This window comes from Lathyrus oleraceus, chromosome 6, assembly GCF_024323335.1.
Source record: "Lathyrus oleraceus cultivar Zhongwan6 chromosome 6, CAAS_Psat_ZW6_1.0, whole genome shotgun sequence".
NCBI lineage: Eukaryota > Viridiplantae > Streptophyta > Magnoliopsida > Fabales > Fabaceae > Lathyrus > Lathyrus oleraceus.
The window spans coordinates 238,178,612-238,200,740 of record NC_066584.1 but is presented as its reverse complement, the minus strand read 5'-3'; positions in this window follow the sequence as shown (position 1 = coordinate 238,200,740).

Genomic DNA, 22,129 nt, shown 5'->3' with positions numbered 1-22,129 from the left:
CACTTTGACTAAGCATAACTTTCTCAATTCTAATCCAAATGGAGAAAACCTTATATCTATAGAAAGTTTGGAATAAGAGGAACAACTTTCATGTTGGAGATATTTTCAAATGGAGCTTTTACCTTGATGAAAAATGGGCTTAAAGTGAGTGCAACGATCATGAAAACTTGCCCTAAATGGAAAGTCAACCATTTCCAAATTAAGTAACTTTTCCAATTCCTAATTAAATGATGAATCCATGATCCAACCTTGATAAAACTTAACATGTAGGATCCCCTAGGCATGGATTTTGAGATTCCACTCTCAAAATGTCAGGAGTTGACTTTTCTGGCCCCACAATTGACTTTTCCCAAACTGTCTGATTCTCGATTCCATTGATCAATTGAAGCACTTCTAGCTCAAATAAAGAGCTGATTTTTTGTATGTAGATCCTTGTGGACATATGGAGGGCCATGGAAAAGAGTTTCACCCAAAGAATCAGAAATAAACCAATTTTAAACCAAACCCTAGTTTTAGGGCCAAATTGATCAGGAACTGATTGCACTGATTGCCAATGGATCTCTCTGAGATAATTGTGACTCTTCCTAGGCCAAGATGCCTCTCTAATAATGACATGGATGAGCTCCTCGACTTCCAACCAAAAATTTCCTGTTGCAGGTAGCCATGAAACCCTAATTTCTGATTAAATCCAAATGAACACTCTGATAGCTTTGAATCCTTCACTGATGAACTGAGGACCATAATAAGATACTTTGACCCCCCCCTGAGACCCTTGAGACTTGTATACTTAGAAAATGAAGTCCAATTCTCAATCTTGCTTTGTGTGGGCTCCTTCTGTTAAGGAGTGATCGATCAAAACCTGATCTTCATGTCACTAATACAGTATGCAATGAGTATGACCTAATATGATGCTAATGAAGTGTAAAACATAATCCCATGCTTCCAGGAAAAATGAAGGGTAAATTTTGGGGTATTACACCACCTTTGTTAAAACTTTTTATAGGTTTGAGTTATCATAGTGGTTGATGTGAATCTCACCTTATCCTTAGTGATTGGATTATAAGTCTTCCATACTTATTATAGGGTTAATCCCTCACTAGTATGTTGAAGCCTTCCTCACATGGTGGATTGTTGGTTTAGGTTGAGTCTTCTCCCTTTGATAACAAAAGACCTTAAGGCTTTTGATCAAATCAATTCACCAATCTTTGTGATTTTCATCCCGAACTATGAGGTTTTGATCCTCCTTTGTGATGGTACGTAGGCAATGGGTTCATCCATTCAAATAACAAATTTGTAAAATATAATCTATTTTCTTCTCATCCCCTCAATCTTTTGCATAAATCTTTTCATAAATACCAACCTACAATACATATTTGCAAAAAGGGTTCCCTTAGAGTACTAAGGATGTTTTGGGTGCGTAAAACCTTCCCATTTCATAACCAACCCCCTTACCCAAATCTCTGACCTTTTTATTAGTTTTTGATTTGAAAAACTTCTTACTTGGCTTTTGTTCGCTTTTTAGCCTTTCCTTTGGACAAATAAAAGTGTGGTGGTGACTCGAATTATATGTTGACTTTTGGTTTAGTCAATAAACCTAAAGGTAACGAAAACCCTGGTATAGTCTGGTACATCATTGAAGATCCATTTGAGTTCATCTACAACATGATCATTGTGAAGCTGTTATTTTGAACCTATGACTTGTGGCATTGTGGAATTCATCTGCTACATGGGAAAATTTGAAGAAGATCATGGAGTTGCTTCGCTTGGATGTGAATATCTTTATTTGATGCCTTGCTCTTCAAGTTAATATATTGTGCATTGTTTGTTGCTTGATCCTAATGTCCAAGGGAATTTGGGTTTCTATATGACACTCTTGTCTATTGGATTGCAGCCCATTGGTCAGATCTTTTCAACTCTCAACTTTTAAAATTGTGCTTAGGATTATTCCCTTCATCTCCTCACCATTTCTTTAATTTCAAAATCTCTCCCTCTTTTTTTTTAAAATCTCCTTTGCTTGTGCTTGATTTCTAAACTTAGACCATATTGCAAATTAGAAACTTTAGCCTTACGCCATTGCATTTTCCAACTTCTTTTCTCAATCAAATTTGTAAATATACTTAACTATACTTGACTTAAAATTTTCAGAAAGCCAAAAAGAATTAACCCATTCAAACCATTTTTAGGCCTTTGTGCCTTTCAAACTTAAATTTTTGTTAAAAAGCAATACATCCACTTTGAAATTTTTACCACGAACTACGAGGTTTTGATCCCTCATTTTTATGTTGGTATGTAGGCACAAGTATGAAGGTCTTATCAAACACAAAAATATAATTAATGAATTCTTTTCTCATCCCCCCATTCTATTTGCTTGCAAACACCATTTGTACAAAAATACATATGCACACAAAAAAAGGCTCCCTAGGAGTACCTAAGACACTTTGGGTGCTAACACCTTCCCTCGATGTTTTATTTTTACTTTTTTCTTTTCTGAAATGGTAATCACAAAAAACATAAATAAATAATAGTATTCCATCTGCAGAATATTTGGTCACAATTCACTTCTCTAAAATAAAAATATCAATTTATTATGCAGGTTGGTTCTCAAACACATTTAATACAAAGATCCTACTCCCTCTCTGAACTTTGATTTCCCTGTGTTTGAGGCCGAGGAAGAAACTGATGATGAAGTATCTGATGAATTATCTCGTTTGCTTGAGCACAGGGAAAAAGCCGTTCAGCCATTTGAAAGCAGATTGAATTATTCAACTTGGGTTCCGAAGATGATGTGAAGGAAGTCAAGATTGAGTCTCAACCGTGTCCAGAGCCTAAGAATGGGTTGATTGATCTTCTTCGAGAGTATTCTGATGTGTTTGCTTGGTCCTATCAAGACATGTCTGGTTTAGATTCTGAGATCGTGGAGTATAGATTTCCTTTAAAACCAGAATGCCTGCCGATCAAACAGAAATTGAGGAGGTCTTATCCTGATATGGCAGTAAAGATCAAAGAGGAAGTGCAAAAGAAGATTGATGCAGGTTTTCTTGTAACCTCCGAATATCCGCAGTGGGTGGCCAACATTGTGTCTATTCCTAAGAAAGATGGAAAAGTCCACGTGTGTGTTGATTATAGAGATTTGAACAAAGCTAGTCTGAAAGATGATTTTACTCTGCCACACATTGATATGTTGGTAGACAATACAGCTAAATTCAAAGTTGTTTCATTTATGGATGGATTTTCCGGTTATAATCAGATCAAGATGGCACCTGAAGATATGGAGAAGACCACATTCATTACACCCTGGGGAACATTCTATTATAGCGTGATACCTTTCGGTTTAAAGAATGATGGTGCAACATACCAGAGAGCTATGACCACTCTTTTTCATGATATGATGCATAAAGAAATTGAAGTTTATGTTGATGATATGATTGCCAAATTAAGTGATGAAGAAGAACATGTTGAGCATTTGTTAAAGTTATTCCAGCATTTGAGGAAGTACAAACTCCGTTTGAATCCCAATAAGTGTACTTTTGGTGTTCGTTCTGGTAAGATGTTGGGCTTTATTGTCAGGGAAAAGGGTATTGAAGTTGATCCTGCCAAGGTCAAAGCAATACAAGAGATGCCTGTGCCCAAAATTGAGAAGCAAGTCAGAGGTTTTCTCGCCCGCTTGAATTATATCTCAAGATTTATATCGCATATGACTGCCACATGTGCACCTATATTCAAGCTTATTCGGAAAGATCAGTCTTGTGATTCGACCAAAGATTGCCAGAAAGCTTTTGATAGTATCAAGGAGTATCTTCTCGAGCCTCCGATTCTGTCTCTGTCTGTTGAAGGAAGACCCTTGATCATGTATTTGACTGTGCTTGAAGAGAGTATGGGTTGTATTCTTGGTCAGCAAGATGAGTCTGGAAAGAAAGAGTATGCAATTTACTACCTTCGTAAGAAGTTCACCGACTGTGAGACTCAGTATTCTATGCTTGAAAAGACTTGTTGCGCATTGGCTTGGGCTGCTAAGCGTCTGTTCCAGTATATGTTAAATCATACTACTTGGTTGATATCTAAAATGGATCCAGTCAAGTACATTTTTGAAAAGCCCACTTTAACTGGGAGATTGTCTGTTGGCTGATGTTGTTATCCGAGTATGATATTGAATACCGATCTTAAAAAGCAATTAAGGGTAGCGTCTTGGCTGACCATTTGGCTCACCAACCTATTGAAGATTACCAGTCAGTGCAATATGATTTTCCTAACAAAGAGATTTTTTTACTTAAAGATGAAAGATTGTGATGAACCATTGATTGAAGAAGGGCCAGAACCTGCTTCCCATTGGGGCATGGTATTTGATGGAGTTGTTAATTCGTATGGTAGTGGCATTGGGGCAGTGATTATTACTCCTCAAGGCACTCATTTTCTGTTTACAGCTAGATTAACTTTCAAATGTACAAACAATATGGCCGAGTATGAAGCTTGCATTATGGGGCTTGAAGAGGCCATTGATCTCAGAATCAAGTATCTTGACGTCTATGGAGATTCAACTTTGGTTGTGAATCAGATCAAAGGTGAATAGGAGATGAATCAACTTGGTTTGATACCATATAGAGACTATGCGAGAAGGATTTTAACCTTTTTTACAAAGGTTGAGTTTCATCATATCCCTCGAGATGAAAACCGGATGGAAGATGCACATACAACGTTGGCTTCAATGATTGTGGTGAAATTTTAGAATGAAGTTCCTAATTTGACTGTAATGCGTCTTGACAGGCCAACTCATGTATCTGTTGTTGAAGAAATTAAAAATGATAAGCCATGGTATTTTGATATTAAGTGTCCAAAGTCAGATTTACCCACCTGGGGCATCTTTGAAAGATAAGAAGACTTTTAGAAGATTAGCTGGCAACTTCTACCTGAATGGTGATGTGCTTTACAAGAGAAACTTAGATTTGGTTTTACTCAGATACGTGGATAGACACGAAGCATACTTATTGATGACTGAAGTCCATGAAGGTTTCTTTGGTACTCATTCTAATGGACATGCTATGGCAAAGAAGATATTCAGAGCAGGTTACTATTGGCTGACAATGGATCTGACTGTTGCAAGTTTGTGAAGAAATTCCACAAGTGTCAAATTTATGCAGATAAAATTCATGTTCCTCCGACACTATTGAATGTCATTTCCTCTCCATGGCCCTTCTCCATGTGGGGAATTGATATGATTGGTATGATTGAACCCAAAGCTTCGAACCGACATCGTTTTATTCTGGTGGCTATTGACTACTTCACAAAGTGGATTGAACAAGCATCGTATGCAAATGTAACCAAGAAAGTTATTGTAAGGTTTATCAAGAATCAGATTATATGTTGTTATGGTGTGCTGAGTAAGATCATTACTGATAATGGATCTAACTTGAACAACAATATGGTAGAAGCTCTTTGTGAGGACTTCGAGATTACACACCATAATTCTTCTCCCTACGGAACTAAGATAAATGGGGTTGTTGAAGCTGCAAATGAGAACATCAAGAAGATCATTCAAAAGATAGTGGTAACCTAAAAAGATTGTTATGAGATGCTCCTATTTGCTTTGCATGGGTACCGTACATCCGTCCACACTTCAACAGGGGAAACCCCTTTCTCACTTGTTTATGGTATGGAAGTTATTCTCCCCATGGAGGTTGAGATCCCTTCACTGCGTGTGCTGATGGAAGCCAAGTTGACAGAAGCTGAATGGTGCCAGGCCAGATATGACCAGCTGAACTTAATTAAAGAGAAGAGGTTGACTGCCATATGTCATGGTCAGTTGTATCAGTAGAGAATGAAAAAGGCATTTGATAAGAAGGTCATACCTCGTGTGTTTCGAGAAGGTGATCTCGTGCTTAAGAAGATTTTATCTTTCAAACCTGATGCCATGGGTAAATGGACTCCTAATTATGAAGGCTCATATGTTGTGAAAAGAGCCTTTTCAGGCGGTGCTTTGATTCTTACAACTATGGATGGTGAAAAGTTCACTCGTCCTGTGAATGCTGATGCAGTAAAGAAATACTTCTCCTAAAAAGAAAAGAACAACTCGCTAAGTTGAAAACCCGAAAGGGTGGCTTAGGAAAAAATGAGCGTCTCGGTGAATTGAAAACCCGAAAGGGCGATCCAGGAAAAAGTTAGAGACATAAAATAGAAATTCATCCCGATAGATTGAGTATCCCACCTTGGGGAAGTCTAGGCAAAAGTTAGGGATTATGGCAAGTAATTATATTCAGTTGGTCTTAATCATTGAAGTAGTTTTGAGCAAGTCGTTTGGTTCTGATTCGTCATTTTAAACCAAAGCCAAGAGCATAGTGGATATTGAAATGGGTAGGGAGAGTAGTTGTCATTGTATTCAATGTAGCCATTTTCCATGTAAATTACCATTTTTCAACTTTTGTAAAGATCTATGGAGTCCTGTCATTTACAGACTACCATTCTATTAAATAAAGTTGAGCTTTTTATCCAATTGTTTCTACTCTTATTTATTTCATCTAAATTAAATTGAATTTTTGTGATGATAATTTTGAAAGGAATTAATAAATTAAAATATTTTTTTCTTAAGAGTATAAAAGAAATTACTTTAAAAGCAACCGATTTCAGCAAAGAATATCAACAACAGTCTGAAAACAAGTAAGTCTTGATCTGCGAAGCCTTGTTGGTCTTCCCCAAGCAGTTGGTTTGGTGATAATTCCCAAAGGATTCATCATTTATTCCCCAGTAGAGTGGAGTTGTTGATCGGTCCCTTTTGCAAATTTTCCGAGTCTAGTTGAAGGCTCACATCCTCAGCAGTTTATTTAGATCCTCCGTGCAGAGTTTTACCTCTCGTTCCCCTCAGTGGATTTCATCTTCAGATGCGGAAATATTGATTCTGGGAAGTATTTGATTTGGTCCCCTGCGAGGTTGTCTCCCATTTGATATGGTGTTGACCTAAAATTCCCGCAGAGTTGAAGCCTTAGCATATCTTTTCTCTCTCCCCAGCCAGGATTGAGTTATTCAGAACCAGATTATTTATGTTTATCCCTAGCATTTTTTCTCTAGTCGGTGTTTCCATCTTGTTGAGATTAGCCGAGTGTTGCAGTGGTGATTCAGATTTGTGATATTTATATCCTTTATGATTATTCTTCAGCATAATCATCAATCATATACATACACATTCATACATCAAATATTTCATTATGCATTTGATGGCATTTGATTCCTTATTCCTGATCTCCTGCTATGGTGATATTATTTCCCTATGCAGATTTGGTGCGTCTGTCCTCCTTCAATAGTAGAGTGTTAGCCCCTTAAGCAGAAAGAGTTTAACCTTTCTCATTCCCCATTGAGTTATTTCCTCGTGGATGATTATTATTTAAGTTTCCTCCCCTGTTAATTATCTGGATGAAACCATTCCCCTTGAGTTATTTCCTTATTGGGTCGAGTCTTTGTTGATCTTTTCTTTCTAGCTCTTACCTAGATAGATACTTTTGGTCCTTTGAGAGTTCATTACCCAGTAACTCGTAATATTCCTCTCGATTTTTGAGTACTTTACTTTCGCCCAATATCCGGTAAACGTAATCTACCCCCTTTACTTTCTTCAGCGGATTCGTTTTAACATTTCCCCAGGCAGTGTATCCTTGATATCTTCATCCTAACCGATGACAGATACTCTCCCTATGTGGTATTCTGCCCAGTAAAAAGGTAGTTGTAATCCCTATTTCATTCCCCAGAGAGTTAATCCTTGATATGCTCATCTTAACCGATGACAAATTTTCTCCTCTTTGTGGTATTCTATCCAGTAACCGACAGATATACATCCTACTTCTCCCCTCAGAGTTAATCCTTGATATGTTCATCCTAACCGATGACGGATTTTCTCCCTTTGTGGTTTTCTACCCAGTAAAAGGTAATTATAAATCCTGTTTTCCCCTGCAGAGTCTATCCTTGATATGTTCACCTAACCGATGACAAATATTCTCTTTTTTTTATTCTATCTAGTAACTGATAGATATAATTCCTATTTTTCCCCGACAGTTTATCCTTGATATGTTCATCCTAACCGATGACACATATTCTTCCTTTTAAGTTTATCCTTGATATGTTTACTTTAACCAGTGACATATATTCTCTCTTTGGTCTTCTGCCCAGTAACAGGTAGTTATAAATCCTATTTTTCCCAGCAAGTCATTCTTACCCAGTAACCGGTAACGAATACACCTCCTTTTTCTCAGAGATTCATCCTTTATATGTTTAACCTAACTGGTAACGGATGTCCCTCTGTCAGGTTATATTATCTTCCTACCCAGTAACTGGTAATAGATAATATACTTCTGGTACTCCAACGTTGAAATTAATTCTTACCAGTTGAGTTTGAGTGCGTATTTCCTCAATGAAGTCGCCAATCCCCTATTTGGTTCAGGTATTTCAGTTTTGTTCTGATCTACCTGTTTCCCCTGCAGATTTTCCTTATCCCTAACCGAGTCCTTCCATTGATTTATTTTCATGGAAATTCCTCTCGTGTCCCCAATAGCTTTTAAGTTGTAGCCTGGCCTACGCATAACCACTTATTCCCCAAAGTCTCGGTCTCCCCGGTGAGTTTTTCCGTATTCTCCTGTGGACTTTTAGTCTCTTCGAATTCTTTTCCTTTGTGGCGATATCTTCCCCACAGATATTAGTTTTAACATTCATATCATATGCATCATGAGGTCTCTTAGGGACCAAAACTTATTTCTATGTTGTTATTTAAGTCCATTCTGCTGAGTTGGTACAAAGATTTTAACCTTCACATCCTAGGTCAGAATCTCCTTAAATAGGGGCAGCTGTTGAAGGAGAATTGACATCCAAGGCGCAGCGGAATTTAAAAATTTCTCCATTTAGTGATCCTTACGAATGGGCATGATCAGTGATAGAATCGTTACCTCTTGTGGCGATTCAAACCTTTGGTGCAGATCTCTTGTAACGATCAAAACCTTGGATACAGATCCACGGGGCGATCACGAACTTTGAACGATGACAACGTCTCTACTCAGTCCACACGAACGGATTCCTTCAATCGCAGTGCTAGCTGTTATGAATGAAGGCTTTGAGTGAGAGAAAGAGAGATATGAAATTCCAACTCTTCAGTTGTGTTGTATTCCCATACAATGCTTCTGCGCAAGAGTTCTATTTATAGAATCACTTGTGTGGGCTTCAAGCCAAAAAGCCCACTTAAGTGCATTTTTCCCATATCTCATAATATGCCAAAATCACTTAAGTATTTGGTACCTTACCATATTTCGTATTCTACTTAAGGGCACCATACATTACGGTATTCCTTAATTACTCTATCTCTCATCAATTCGTCTTTTGTGTGTGACCCTGTAGGTTTTCGCGACGTTGGCAATTATATTAAATCACGCATTTAACATAATAAATAGTGAGCGGTATCTAGCAACACATCACTACTACCCAAGACACGAAAATGTCATGTGATTTGACAAAACCTCCTGTGATAATAATTTTGTGTATAATTACCCCTTTGCCCTTATGTCTATATTGAACACAAGGTATAGACCGTGTCATCCTTGTCCAGTTCAATATTGGGCCCATAGACATTTATCCTGTTACGCAGGATGGGCAAATTCCATCTAGGACACTCATGTCCCTTAGCATGCTTTGTGGAGTACCCATCAACTACTGTCTTTATGGTTATCCAGGTACGGACATTGTTGGATCAACAATAAAGCACTCGACTCTACATCTAGGATCCATAGTGGTTTCAGGTCGAAGAGTGGTATACACTATTATCACCATGAGAATAACTTATTACACTTTGCATAACTTTCTATATAGTATTCTCATAGCGGGTCAATCCGGTATAAATATTACTCCTAATATTCATACCTATGTTTAAGACTTGATAACTCTTTATCCATGATCCGTGAGATGTGATCATCAGTCTACAAACATAATAGTCTTAATGCTTTAATGTTATCCCACTTCACACTAAAGCTCGACTACGGATACTTTAAGAATAGTGTCCTTATGTTTAATGTGCTCTCATGATTAAGTCACACTTAATACATTAAACGGACTATCTATTCCAGGGACTTTATTAATCAACCATAATAAAGAAAATGCCTTTTATTATTAATAAATAATTCGATACAAGTACCAAAAGTATTGGCCTCTAGGGCTTACACCAACAATCTCCCACTAGCACTAGAGCCAATCAGGCATACCCCGTATGCCCATTGATCTAGTATGGCCATCATGCTTCTGCTGCGCAAGAGGCTTTGTCAGTGGGTCAGCTATATTGTCAAGTGTAGTTACTTTACATATTTTCACATCTCCTCTATCTATTATCTCTCGAATGAGATGATAACGCCTAAGTATGTGTTTGGATCGTTGGTGAGATCTAGGCTCCTTCGCTTGTGTGATAGCACCATTGTTATCACAATAGAGACCAATGGGATCCACAATGCTAGGGACTATGCCAAGTTCACTAATGAACTTTTTGATCCAAACAACTTCCTTTGCTGCACTTGAGGTAGCAATATACTCGGTCTCGGTTGTAGAATCAGCAACTGTATCTTGCTTTGAACTTTTCTAGCTCACAGTGCCACCATTTAAGCAAAACACATAACCATTGGAACCATTAAAGCGTCTCAGCACTTTGTCTATGTACTCTGACTTAGGCCAAGCATTTTGTGATCTATCTCTATAGATTCTGATTCCTAATTTATAGGCTGCTTCACCTAGGTCCTTCATAGAAAAGCATTTACCCAACCAAGACTTTACTTGTTGCAGGGTAGGGATATCGTTTCCAATGAGTAGGTTGCTCTTACACAACTACTTGTTCTACTTGAGCAGGTTGCTCTTACACAACTACTTGTGTTTCCTGCTCTAATTCCTCCATAGGTGTATCGATGCTTTGTGATTCTTGAATTTCTTCAAGCTCTACTTTCCTCCCACTGATTCCGTTGGAAATAAAATCCTTTTCTAGGAAAACTCCAGTTCGAGCGAGAAACACTTTGCCCTCAGAAGGATTGTAGAAGTGATACCCTCTTTTTTCTTTAGGATACCTCACAAATAAGCATTTGTCAGATTTGGGCTCAAGCTTAGTTGAAATTTGTTGTTTCACATAAACTTCACAACCCCAAATCTTCACATAAGACATATGTGGTTTCTTACCACTCCATATCTCATATGGTGTATTTTCAACCTCTTGGATGGAACACGGTTAAGTGTTTAAGCTGATATCAATAGTGCATGTCTTCAAAAGGAGTTTGGAAGATCGGAGTGACACATCATGGATCGGACCATGTCCAACAAGGTTCGATTTCTTCTCTCAGATACACCATTCCATTGGGGTGTTCCAGGAGGAGTAAGTTGGGATAGGATCCCACACTCTTTCAGATGGCCATCCAACTCTAGGCTTAAATACTCACCACCTCGATCTGATCGAAGAGTTTTAATATTCTTACCTAGTTGGTTTTGTACTTCATTCTTGAATTCTTTGAACTTTTCAAAGGACTCTGATTTGTGTTTCATTAAATACACATAACCATATCTACTGAAATCATCAGTAAATGTGATGAAGTATTGAAAACCTCCTCTGGCTGGTATGTTCAGTGGTCCACATACATCAGTATGTATGAGGGCCAAAAGATCATTAGCTCTTTCACCTTTTCCTGTGAATGGAGACTTTGTCATCTTTCCAATTAAACAGGATCTGCATGTCTCATATGATTCATAATCAAAAGAGTCCAACAGTCCATCTTTATGGAGTTTGGAAATGCGTTTCTCATTTATGTGGCCTAATCGACAATGGCAAAGGTAAGTTGGATTTAACTCATTAGGTTTCATCCTTTTAGTATTAATGTTATAAACTGGCATTTCAAGATCAAGGACATATAATCCATTGTTCATTTGAGCAGTAGCATAGAATATATCATTCAAATAAATTGAACAACAATTGTTCTTTATTATGAATGAAAAACGAACTTGTCCAAACAAGAAACGGAAATAATATTCCTGCTAATTGCTGGTACATAATAAAAGTTCTCTAACTGAATTATTAAACCACTAGGTAAAGTCAATTCATAAGTTCCTACGGCTAAGGCAGCAACCTTTGCTCCATTGCCAACTCGTAGGTCGACTTCACCTTTTTCCAAATCTCTACTCCTTTTCAGTCCATGCACATTTGTACAAATGTGAGAACCGCATCCAGTATCTAATACCCATGATGCAGAAGTAGATAAATTTATTTCAATAACAAAAATACCTGAAGTTGGAGTCTCTACTCCATTCTTCCTATCTTCCAAGTACTTTGGGCAGTTCCTCTTCCAGTGTACGGTCTTACCGCAATGGAAGCAGGTGCCTTCCTTTTCTATGCTTCCACTAGGCTTCAAAGCAGCAATAGTGGGTTTGAGTTTGGCAACTTCCTTGCCTTTCCCTTTATCATGTTTGAGGAAAATCCTCATGTTTCGGTACCAATCCAGAAAATTTGTCCCAGACAATTTTTCCTTCTCAAGGTTTGATCGTAATATGTTGTTAGAGGTGTTTGTTGTCATGGTTATCTACATAAGGATTCATGAAAATATAAGTATCATTGACATATTTAATTAGGCCTTTAATTAAACATGCTCCCACTATTTTATTCAAAACAAATGACCCTCATCATTTGATTCGGAAAATCCCGTTGGAAGATTTTCTAGTGGGTCGAGATCCATATTTCACTTCGTTCTAAGTCCACGTAGGCGGATTATACAAAACTAGGTTATTTAGGTAGGAACTCCTTCCAATTGTATCTCATACAACTCTCGAAAATTTCAGTTGGATGAATAACTCCTTATTCCAATCCATCATATGGATCATTCCCAACTCTTGCTTCTAAACATATATATAATCTTATTATAATTTGTTTAGTTAAGTTTGACCCATTGTTTTAACAGTTGGATATTACAATTATCCCATCGCACCTTACTAATATAGAACATGCACCTCGCGTAGGCGAAACCTACATTATTCGATACTAGTCTTGATGAGTGTTAAAACTTGGAAAGCATAAATTTAATCTTTATTTTGAGGGAATTGCAATTTTTCTGATCTCACCGGCTTGTTTATCATATAAACCGTCTCTCACATGCATCAACATACATTCACATGCATCAACATACATACAAACATAATGAAACAGTTATGGCCCCTAGCGCAATTGTTCTCCCAAGCCAATGAGAGAACCTAAGCTAACCTAACAACGATCTAAGCTTCTCCAAGCAAGATCTTCAAGGTTGTCCTCCTTTGGCACTGACTTCTTTGCTTTCTTCATATCATTACATTACATAAAATAAACTCGTTTTACATACGAGGGAGTGAGATGAGAAAAGAAGTTACATTTGGGAGTTAAGAGAGAGGCACGACACGCTGGTCGTATTTTAAAACCCAAAGCAAAATAAAGGAAAACTAAGGCCATAACCGATCACCACAAGACAATGATAAACACTTTATTATTATTATTAATTCCTTTAATTAATTAAAATCAAATTAAATTTTGACGACCGATCACCACATTTTAATGAACAATTCATTTAAAATCAATGTCGCTTTTCGCATCAACACTTGATACTTTTAAAGCACTGAGTTAGCCGAACGGGGGAATTTTGCCTTGCGTTAACCGGTTAACCAAATGCGTTAACTGGTTAACACTGTTTGAAATCTGTTCAAAAAACTGTTTTCTGCCTTGCGTTAACCGGTTAACCAAATGCGTTAACCGGTTAACACTATTTGAAAATGTCTTGGAAAACTGTTTTCCGTCTTGCGTTAACCGGTTAACCAAAAGCGTTAACCGGTTAACACTGTTTGAAAAACTCAAAAATTTTATTTCGTATTGCGTTAACCGTTTAACCATACGCGTTAACCGGTTAACACTGTTCCAAAAAGTGTTTAGAAAGCACAACTCTTGTGCAGTCATAACCCCAATCGCATAACTCTCTGACAACACAACCCTTGTGCCGTCACTAACCCTGATGCACCAATTTTAGACCGTCAAACACATCTCGATTGTTAATTCAGTATGATTGATAAACACGTCATTGCTTCACCATACTAATGTCGGATCAAGAAGCAAACGACCATTGATCGCTCAAAGGAAAACAATCATTGAGTGTTTGAATGAACGAAACGAGAACACTATATCATATATAATGTATTTTGCATCAGGATTATATATATCATATATATATATAACTTGATCGATCTCAATTTAATCTTTGATTCATTCTGTCTTTAATCATATTATTACAGAATAAAAACAGTTATCAGATTCATGGTTTCGTAAGTGGCTCTGATACCACTGAAGGAGAATTGCCATCCAAGGTGCAACGGAATTTAAAAATTTCTCCATTTAGTGATCCTTACGAATGGGCATGATCAGTGATAGAATCGTTACCTCTTGTGGCGATTCAAACCATTGGTGCAGATCTCTTGTAACGATCAAAACCTTGGATACAGATCCACGGGGCGATCACGAACGTTGAACGATGACAACGTCTCTACTCAGTCCACACGAACAGATTCCTTCAATCGCAGTGCTAGCTGTTATGAATGAAGGCTTTGAGTGAGAGAAAGAGAGATACGAAATTCCAACTCTTCAGTTGTGTTGTATTCCCATACAATGCTTCTGCACAAGAGTTCTATTTATAGAACCACTTGTGTGGGCTTCAAGCCAAAAAGCCCACTTAAGTGCATTTTGCCCATATCTCATAATATGCCAAAATCACTTAAGTATTTGGTACCTTACAATATTTCGTATTCTACTTAAGGGCACCATACATTACGGTATTCCTTAATTACTCTATCTCTCATCAATCCGTCCTTTGTGTGTGACCCTGTAGGTTTTCGCGACGTTGGCAATTATATTAAATCACGCATTTAACATAATAAACAGTAAGCGGTATCTAGCAACACATCACTGCTACCCAAGACACGAAAATGTCATGTGATCTGACAAAACCTCCTGTGATAATAATTATGTGTATAATTACCCCTTTGCCCTTATGTATATATTGAACACAAGGTATAGACCGTGTCATCCTTGTCCAGTTCAATATTGGGCCCATAGACATTTATCCTGTTACGCAGGATGGGCAAATTCCATCTAGGACACTCATGTCCCTCAGCATGCTTTGTGGAGTACCCATCAATTGTCTTTATGGTTATCGAGTTACGGACAACATTGGATCAGCAATAAAGCACTCGACTCTACATCTAGGATCCATAGTGGTTTCAGGTCAAAGAGTGGTATACACTATTATCACCATGAGAATAACTTATGACACTTTGCATAACTTTCTATATAGTATTCTCATAGCGGGTCAATCCGGTATAAATATTACTCATAATATTCATACCTATGTTTAAGACTTGATAACTCTTTATCCATGATCCATGAGATGTGATCATCAGTCTACAAACATAACAGTCTTAATGCTTTAATGTTATCCCACTTCACACTAAAGCTCGACTACGGATACTTTAAGAATAGTGTCCTTATGTTTAATGTGCTCTCATGATTAAGTCACACTTAATACATTAAACGGACTATCTATTCCAGGGACTTTACTAATCAACCATAATAAAGAAAATGCCTTTTATTATTAATAAATAATTCGATACAAGTACCAAAAGTATTGGCCTCTAGGGCTTACACCAACAGCTGTAAGACCCCAATTTTGACCCTAAGATCCCTCATGTTATCTCATCATTTGCATTGGCTTTGGGATAACACCTTGGCATCCTCCTTACCCCTTGTTCATTGGGTTTGCATTGGGAGTGGTCACCAAGCACATTTGATTATATCATACTATGTTTTTCATTATTTACTAACCAAAATGCCAAAAAAATATATCTATGTATAGTTTGTTACTTTTGTAGGTAGTGTGTGTGTTCACCCATGCTCCATCAAGCTCATATCTAGGGTTTAATACCCTCAATGCAAGAAGATCAATTAAGATATGGTTTACATTGGTTCTAGACATCATATATGGATCCCCATGGTCTTCACATATCATTTTGATCAAGAAATCATCAAGAGTTTGAAGCTTGTTTACCTTGGAAGGCCTAATTCATCTGGGTATCTTGTGTGACTTCCTCAACAAGTTTCTTCAACATTTTATCAAATATATCAAGGGATACTTCATATTACATCATCTTACACATATATGATCCTCCATGAGTCCCAAATATCAAGAGAATGTCAAGTTTGCAAGTTGGTTCATGGTGGTTGACCAGAGAAAGTCAACTAGTAAAAATAGGGATTTCCTAGACCCTATCTCCTACAATTTTTGTCATATTAAAATGATTCCAAGATGAAATTTACTCCTTATTACATTCAAAACAACTTTCATGTTGAAGTCAAGAGCTAGTTTTGCTTGGAAATTCTTATGGTGAAAGATTATAAGTTATTTTGTTTGAACCCTAGTTAGAAGGTCAACTTCCAAGGACCATAACTTGCTCAATTTTTATGATATGAAAGCCATTCAAGTTCAATGATCAAATTAAATATGTCCTTTTCAACTTTTATGTTTGGAATAAGTTCAAATTCTACTTGAAAATGCATGTTCCAAGAGGAAACATTATAGGTCATTTTGGGCCATTACCATTGAACAAGTGATTTTTCTCAAAACTTGTAAAATGCATAACTCCTTCATGCCAAATCCAAATTAGGTCCTATTTATGACCAAATTGAAGAGGTTTGAGATAGATACAGCTTTTATGAAGTAACTTTTTCCATTTGAAATCCATAGCAAAAGTTATTCAAGGTGGAAGAAGTGAACATTTGGCTTGGTACATAGAAAACTTTATAATATGTTTGATTTTAAAAACTTCCACCTGACACTTCATCATGATCCAAGCTTAAAATCAAAACGTGTTCAACATGAAAGTTGTTCCCCTTGATATCACCTTTCCAAAAAGTCCAAGATCACGTCATTTGGCCAAAGAATGAAGGACTTGCGCATGGGTTCTTTTCAAGGGACCAATTGGATGGATTTCACCTTCACATTTCAAATTCAAATGCATGGCCACATGACATGATTTCCGCATGATACATAATCATTTTTGGATCTGAATACATCACCTGATGGGCTTATCACACGCTCAAGCAAGCATACAATGAAAATCGCTAAATTTGGTAAAATTTGGAAGTGTATGGAAATGAATCACATTGGCTATAAATACAACCCTCATGGCTCAGAATTGAGAACTTCATGCCTAAGCTTTGAACCTGCAATCCAAACCCTCTCCATTAAAGGATAATCTTGAAGGTTTTCATTTGAAAATCGAGCTTCAAATCTCATTCTGTTTTGAGATTGAAACTCCAAGAGTCCAAGCCTCATGACTATTTGTTTGGGCCTTGGTCAAGGTGGATTTGACTTTTGTTGGATTAAAATCATTGGATTTAGGGGATTGGATTGATGAAATGTACATTTCATCTCCCAAAATGAATGAATGATTTTAATTTGATAAAATTCCTCCCATGACCAATTTGTATTTCTCACATTCTCCTCCCCTTTCATCTTCATCCCTATTCTTCCCCATTCCTTCCATTGACCAATGAAATCTCAAATATCCTAAGGCTAATTGGTTCATCAATGACCTTGTGTCAGATGAACCAATACAAGTATGGATGAGATAGGTTTATCCCTCTTTATCTTTTCTTTTAGTGTGTGGTATGTTTTAAGAGTTTGTTTCATTATACCAAATCTCTAATATGCTTTAACACCTAAATTTTTATTGCCCGACCTCAGATAGTTGTGATTTCTACATAAGTCCAATTATGATTTCTTAACATAGAGCTAAATTTGACCCTAAAGGCATAACATTATAGTAAGTGAGATTGTAAGTCTCCCATCCTTCATGGTATTGTGTGGAAACTTGGCCTTTTTTCCTTCCTATGGAAGATGTCTTAGTTCAAGGATCCATGCTTGTGAATGGATGGTTGAGTGTTCTTCAAAGAATGACTTAATCAATTAAAAAAGCAAAACACTACTAACATTCAATTAATCTTGACTAACATTTGACTAACTCTTATTAATATTGCTTTACTTTCAAGTCATTTAATTTATGCAATTTAATTTTTAGTCATTTATCATTCATTTCCATTTACATTTCATTTAACTTGTTTATGTTTATGTCATTTTCACTTTGCTCATTTGAGTCATATCTTGTGATTGTATATATTTTGTTTGTGAATTTTGATTTTGTTTGTGGTCTTATGACCTTAAAACACCTAATAAACAACAAAAACCCTAAAAAGAATTTGGTGGACTATTGATCTTAATATGAACTTCTAGACTTAGAACTAGGCAACATTCCCCGTGCAAGTCTTGGGATGTGTTTGAGTTCATATGCTATATTTTCTTGGTGCAAACTGTTATTTTGATCTTGTGTCTAATGCTTTATTCTGAGTTGATCAAGGAGTATTTCATCTGATACATGAGAAGACAAAGAAGACTGCTAGCTATGGGATTTTCTTTCTTGGATGTGGCTATCTTTATTTGATGCCTTGATATTCATGATGTCTGATATTGCTAATTGCCTAATTGATTATTGCTTGTGTAAGACCCCAATTTTGACCCTAAGATCCCTCATGCATTTTCATCATAAGCATTTGCATTGGGATCATACCTTGGTATCCTCCTTACCCATTTTCATTGGGTTTGTTTTGGGAAAGATAACCAAGAACTTTGTGATTATATCATAATTGTATTTTATCATTTTACTAACCAAAATACCAAAAATATGTCTTTGTATCTCTCTAACTCTTTTTATAGGTAGGGACATGATATCCTTGATTCATTGATCACATCTAGGGTTTGAGACCCTCATGAACAAAGAGCACAATCAAGAATTAATTCAGGAATGATTATGAGCATCATGCATGAGTCCCAATTGCTACTACATGTTATATTGATCAAGTTTGCTTCAAGATTTTGAGGGTGATTTGCCTTGGAAACCCTAGTTTGACTAGGTATCTTGAGTAACTTCTCCAACAAGCTATTTCATCAATTGATCAAATTTTTCAAGAGACACTTCAAAATTCATAATCTTATGCATATATGATCTACCATGAGCCAAGAAAGTCAAGAGAATTGGAAATTAGCAAGTTGGTTGATGGTGGTTGGCCAGATGAATTCATCTGATCAAAACTGGGTCTCCCTAGACCCTATCTCCTATAATTTTCACCATATGAAAATGATTCCAAGAGCAAACTTACTTTAAATGACATTATAAACAACTTTCATGTTGAGACCTAGAGCTAGTTTGCTTGTAAAATCATTTTCTATGTTGAAACATTATAGGTCATTTTGTCTAAACCCTAATTTGAAAGTCAACTTCCCAAGGCCATAACTTGCTCAATTTTAATGAGATGAAATATTTCCAAGTTTTAAAATCAAATTAAATGTGTATACTTCAAATTTTATGTTTGGAGTGAGAGCTAATTCAACTTATTTGCACATGTGATATGAGGCTACATTATAGGTCACTTTTGACCTATACCATTGATCAAGTGATTTTGCCAAACTTCAAAAATGCATAACTCTATCATTTAAAATCTAAATGACATTAAATTGGTGACCATTTTAAATTTCTTTGAGAGAGATACAACTTTGATGACGACACTTTTCTCATTTGAAGCTCCCATAAAAAATTAAGCAAGGTGGAATATTGAGACATGTGGCTTGGCACTTAGAAAATTTTCAATATGTCAAAATTTTCAGAAATTCCACCTCAAATATCTCCAAGTTCCAATCTCCAAATGAAAAAGTGTTTAACATCAAACTTGTTCCTCTTGATCTTACCTTTCCAAAGAGCTAAAATTCATGCATTTTGGATGAGAAATGCATAGGTTGCGCATGGCTTAAATAGGATGGTATCATGTGTCATGGATCAAACTTCAAACAACAATGTGAAATTGCCTTGCAATCCAATCCACCTCCAATGCCTCTGAACTTCATTGTGTACCTTTGAACAATCATTTGATGGGCCTATGCGCGCCCATGCAGCTGCTTACATCACTTTGCCAAAATTGGAAACTTGAAAGGTGTAACAACCCAATTTTAGTAATTATTTCTTATATTATTATTACTATATTTTATTTTATTTATTTGGAGTGTTAATTAATTAATTGGTTGTTAGGTAGTATAACAATTGATTATATTAATTAATTTGGTGTGTTAATTAATTATTTAGTTGATATGAGATATCATGAATAATGGAATTAATTAACTTGGTGTGTATATGGTGTTAGTTTAATTTAATTGAACTAATTAGAGATATTTAAATATTTTGTCTTATTGGGCCTATTAATTAAATTAGAGGTATCATGTTTTAAGGCCAAATAGACTACTAGTATATAAGAGGTGAGGAGAGTGAGAATTAGGATTCATTTGATCATTTGACAACAATAGAGAAAAAGAAGAGGAAAAGTAAGGAGAAAAGGGGAAGAACGAGAGAGGAGATAGGGTTTCCAGAAAATTGAAGAGGTAAGGGGGAGAATCCTTATTATTATGGGTTAGTATAATTGGGGCAATGGGTAGAAATATGTTTAGGTTGAAATCCCGAAATTGCATGGTTTTGGAATTGTTAGGTCTTGATGAATATTCTCGATTTGTGGTGATTTGATTGTGTTAAAACTGTAAATTAATGTTATATACTTAGAGTATTGTATGAGTCATAATTTTCTGAACGTGTGGCTTTTTACGGAATCGAAATCGGAGGTCCGAAAGTCCTCCAAAGATGAAAACTGCAGAAAATTCTGCATTCTGTTTTATGTTAACCGGGACCCACCGAGCGTTAACGGGTTACTTGCTTGAAAATTTGCGCAGGAAGTTGATTCTGTTTTATGTTAACCGGTTACCGACCGAGCGTTAACCAGTTACTTGCTCGGTTTTGTGTTAACCGGTTATCCACCGAGCGTTAACCGGTTAGCACTGTTGAAAAATGAAAAATGGAGATTTTAAAAAGTTGTATTCATTTGCAATGAGATCTAGTGTGCGCGTTTGATAATTAGCCTATATTTGTGAATGATATATTCTTATGAATGTATATATGTACCATTGGTGGATAATTCATAGAGTTGAATTGTGGTGATATGTGGAATGTTAAGATAGTAGAGATGATCTTAATTGCATATGTGTTGGTATTTGTACATTCATTCATGGCATGGTCGGCTTCATAATGGAAGGGGTGAAACTGTGGGTTCACATGGTAGCATACGTTGATCCTTAATTGGAAATAGGCGTAGTAGACGTTGATCCTTGAATGGAAATAGGCGTAGCATACGTTGATCCTTAATTGGAAATAGGCGTAGTAGACGTTGATCCTTGAATGGAAATAGGCGTAGCATACGTTGATCTTTAATTGGAAATAGGCGTAGTAGACGTTGATCCTTAATTGGAAATAGACGTAGTGGCTTTGATCTTGTCTAGATCAGAAGCGTGGCTTGGATTCTAGATATTGAATCGGAAAGCAGTGAAACATTGGGTTCACATTGCGGTACCACATGCATAGAGTCGCATGTCTTGCATTGAGTCACATTAGAGTTATGTGATAATTGAGTGTATGCATTATTGTGATTGGTATGCGTGTATGAGATATGGTAATTGAATTTGATGATGTTTGGATGCATAACTTGGCAAAGTATATGATTATGTGATAATTGTAGTTATGTGTATTTTTGGGAATATAATATTGGATTTGAATATTATACTCCTTGAGTTTTATGTGTGCTTGAAACATGTGAAATAAATGTTGGTTAATATTATTTACATGGTTATATGAAGTGTGATGAATTTATTTAATTGTTGATTTAATCATTATGCTTTATTATACTTCTTCATAATGATTTGAATTCTCACCCTTTTGTTGGAATGATGCTTTACATGGCATCGTGTAGATACTCCGGAGTAGTATTGCTGAAGTAAGTGGACGGTAGCTCACTCGAGATTAGCCAGAGAGTTTCCGTATTTTAGCTGAGGACTAGGTAATGAGTCAATGCTATGGTCATGTAACACAGGGTAGATTGTTAGTATTGAACTCATATCTTATTTGGATATGCATTACGTTATTACTTGTGAACATGTTTGAT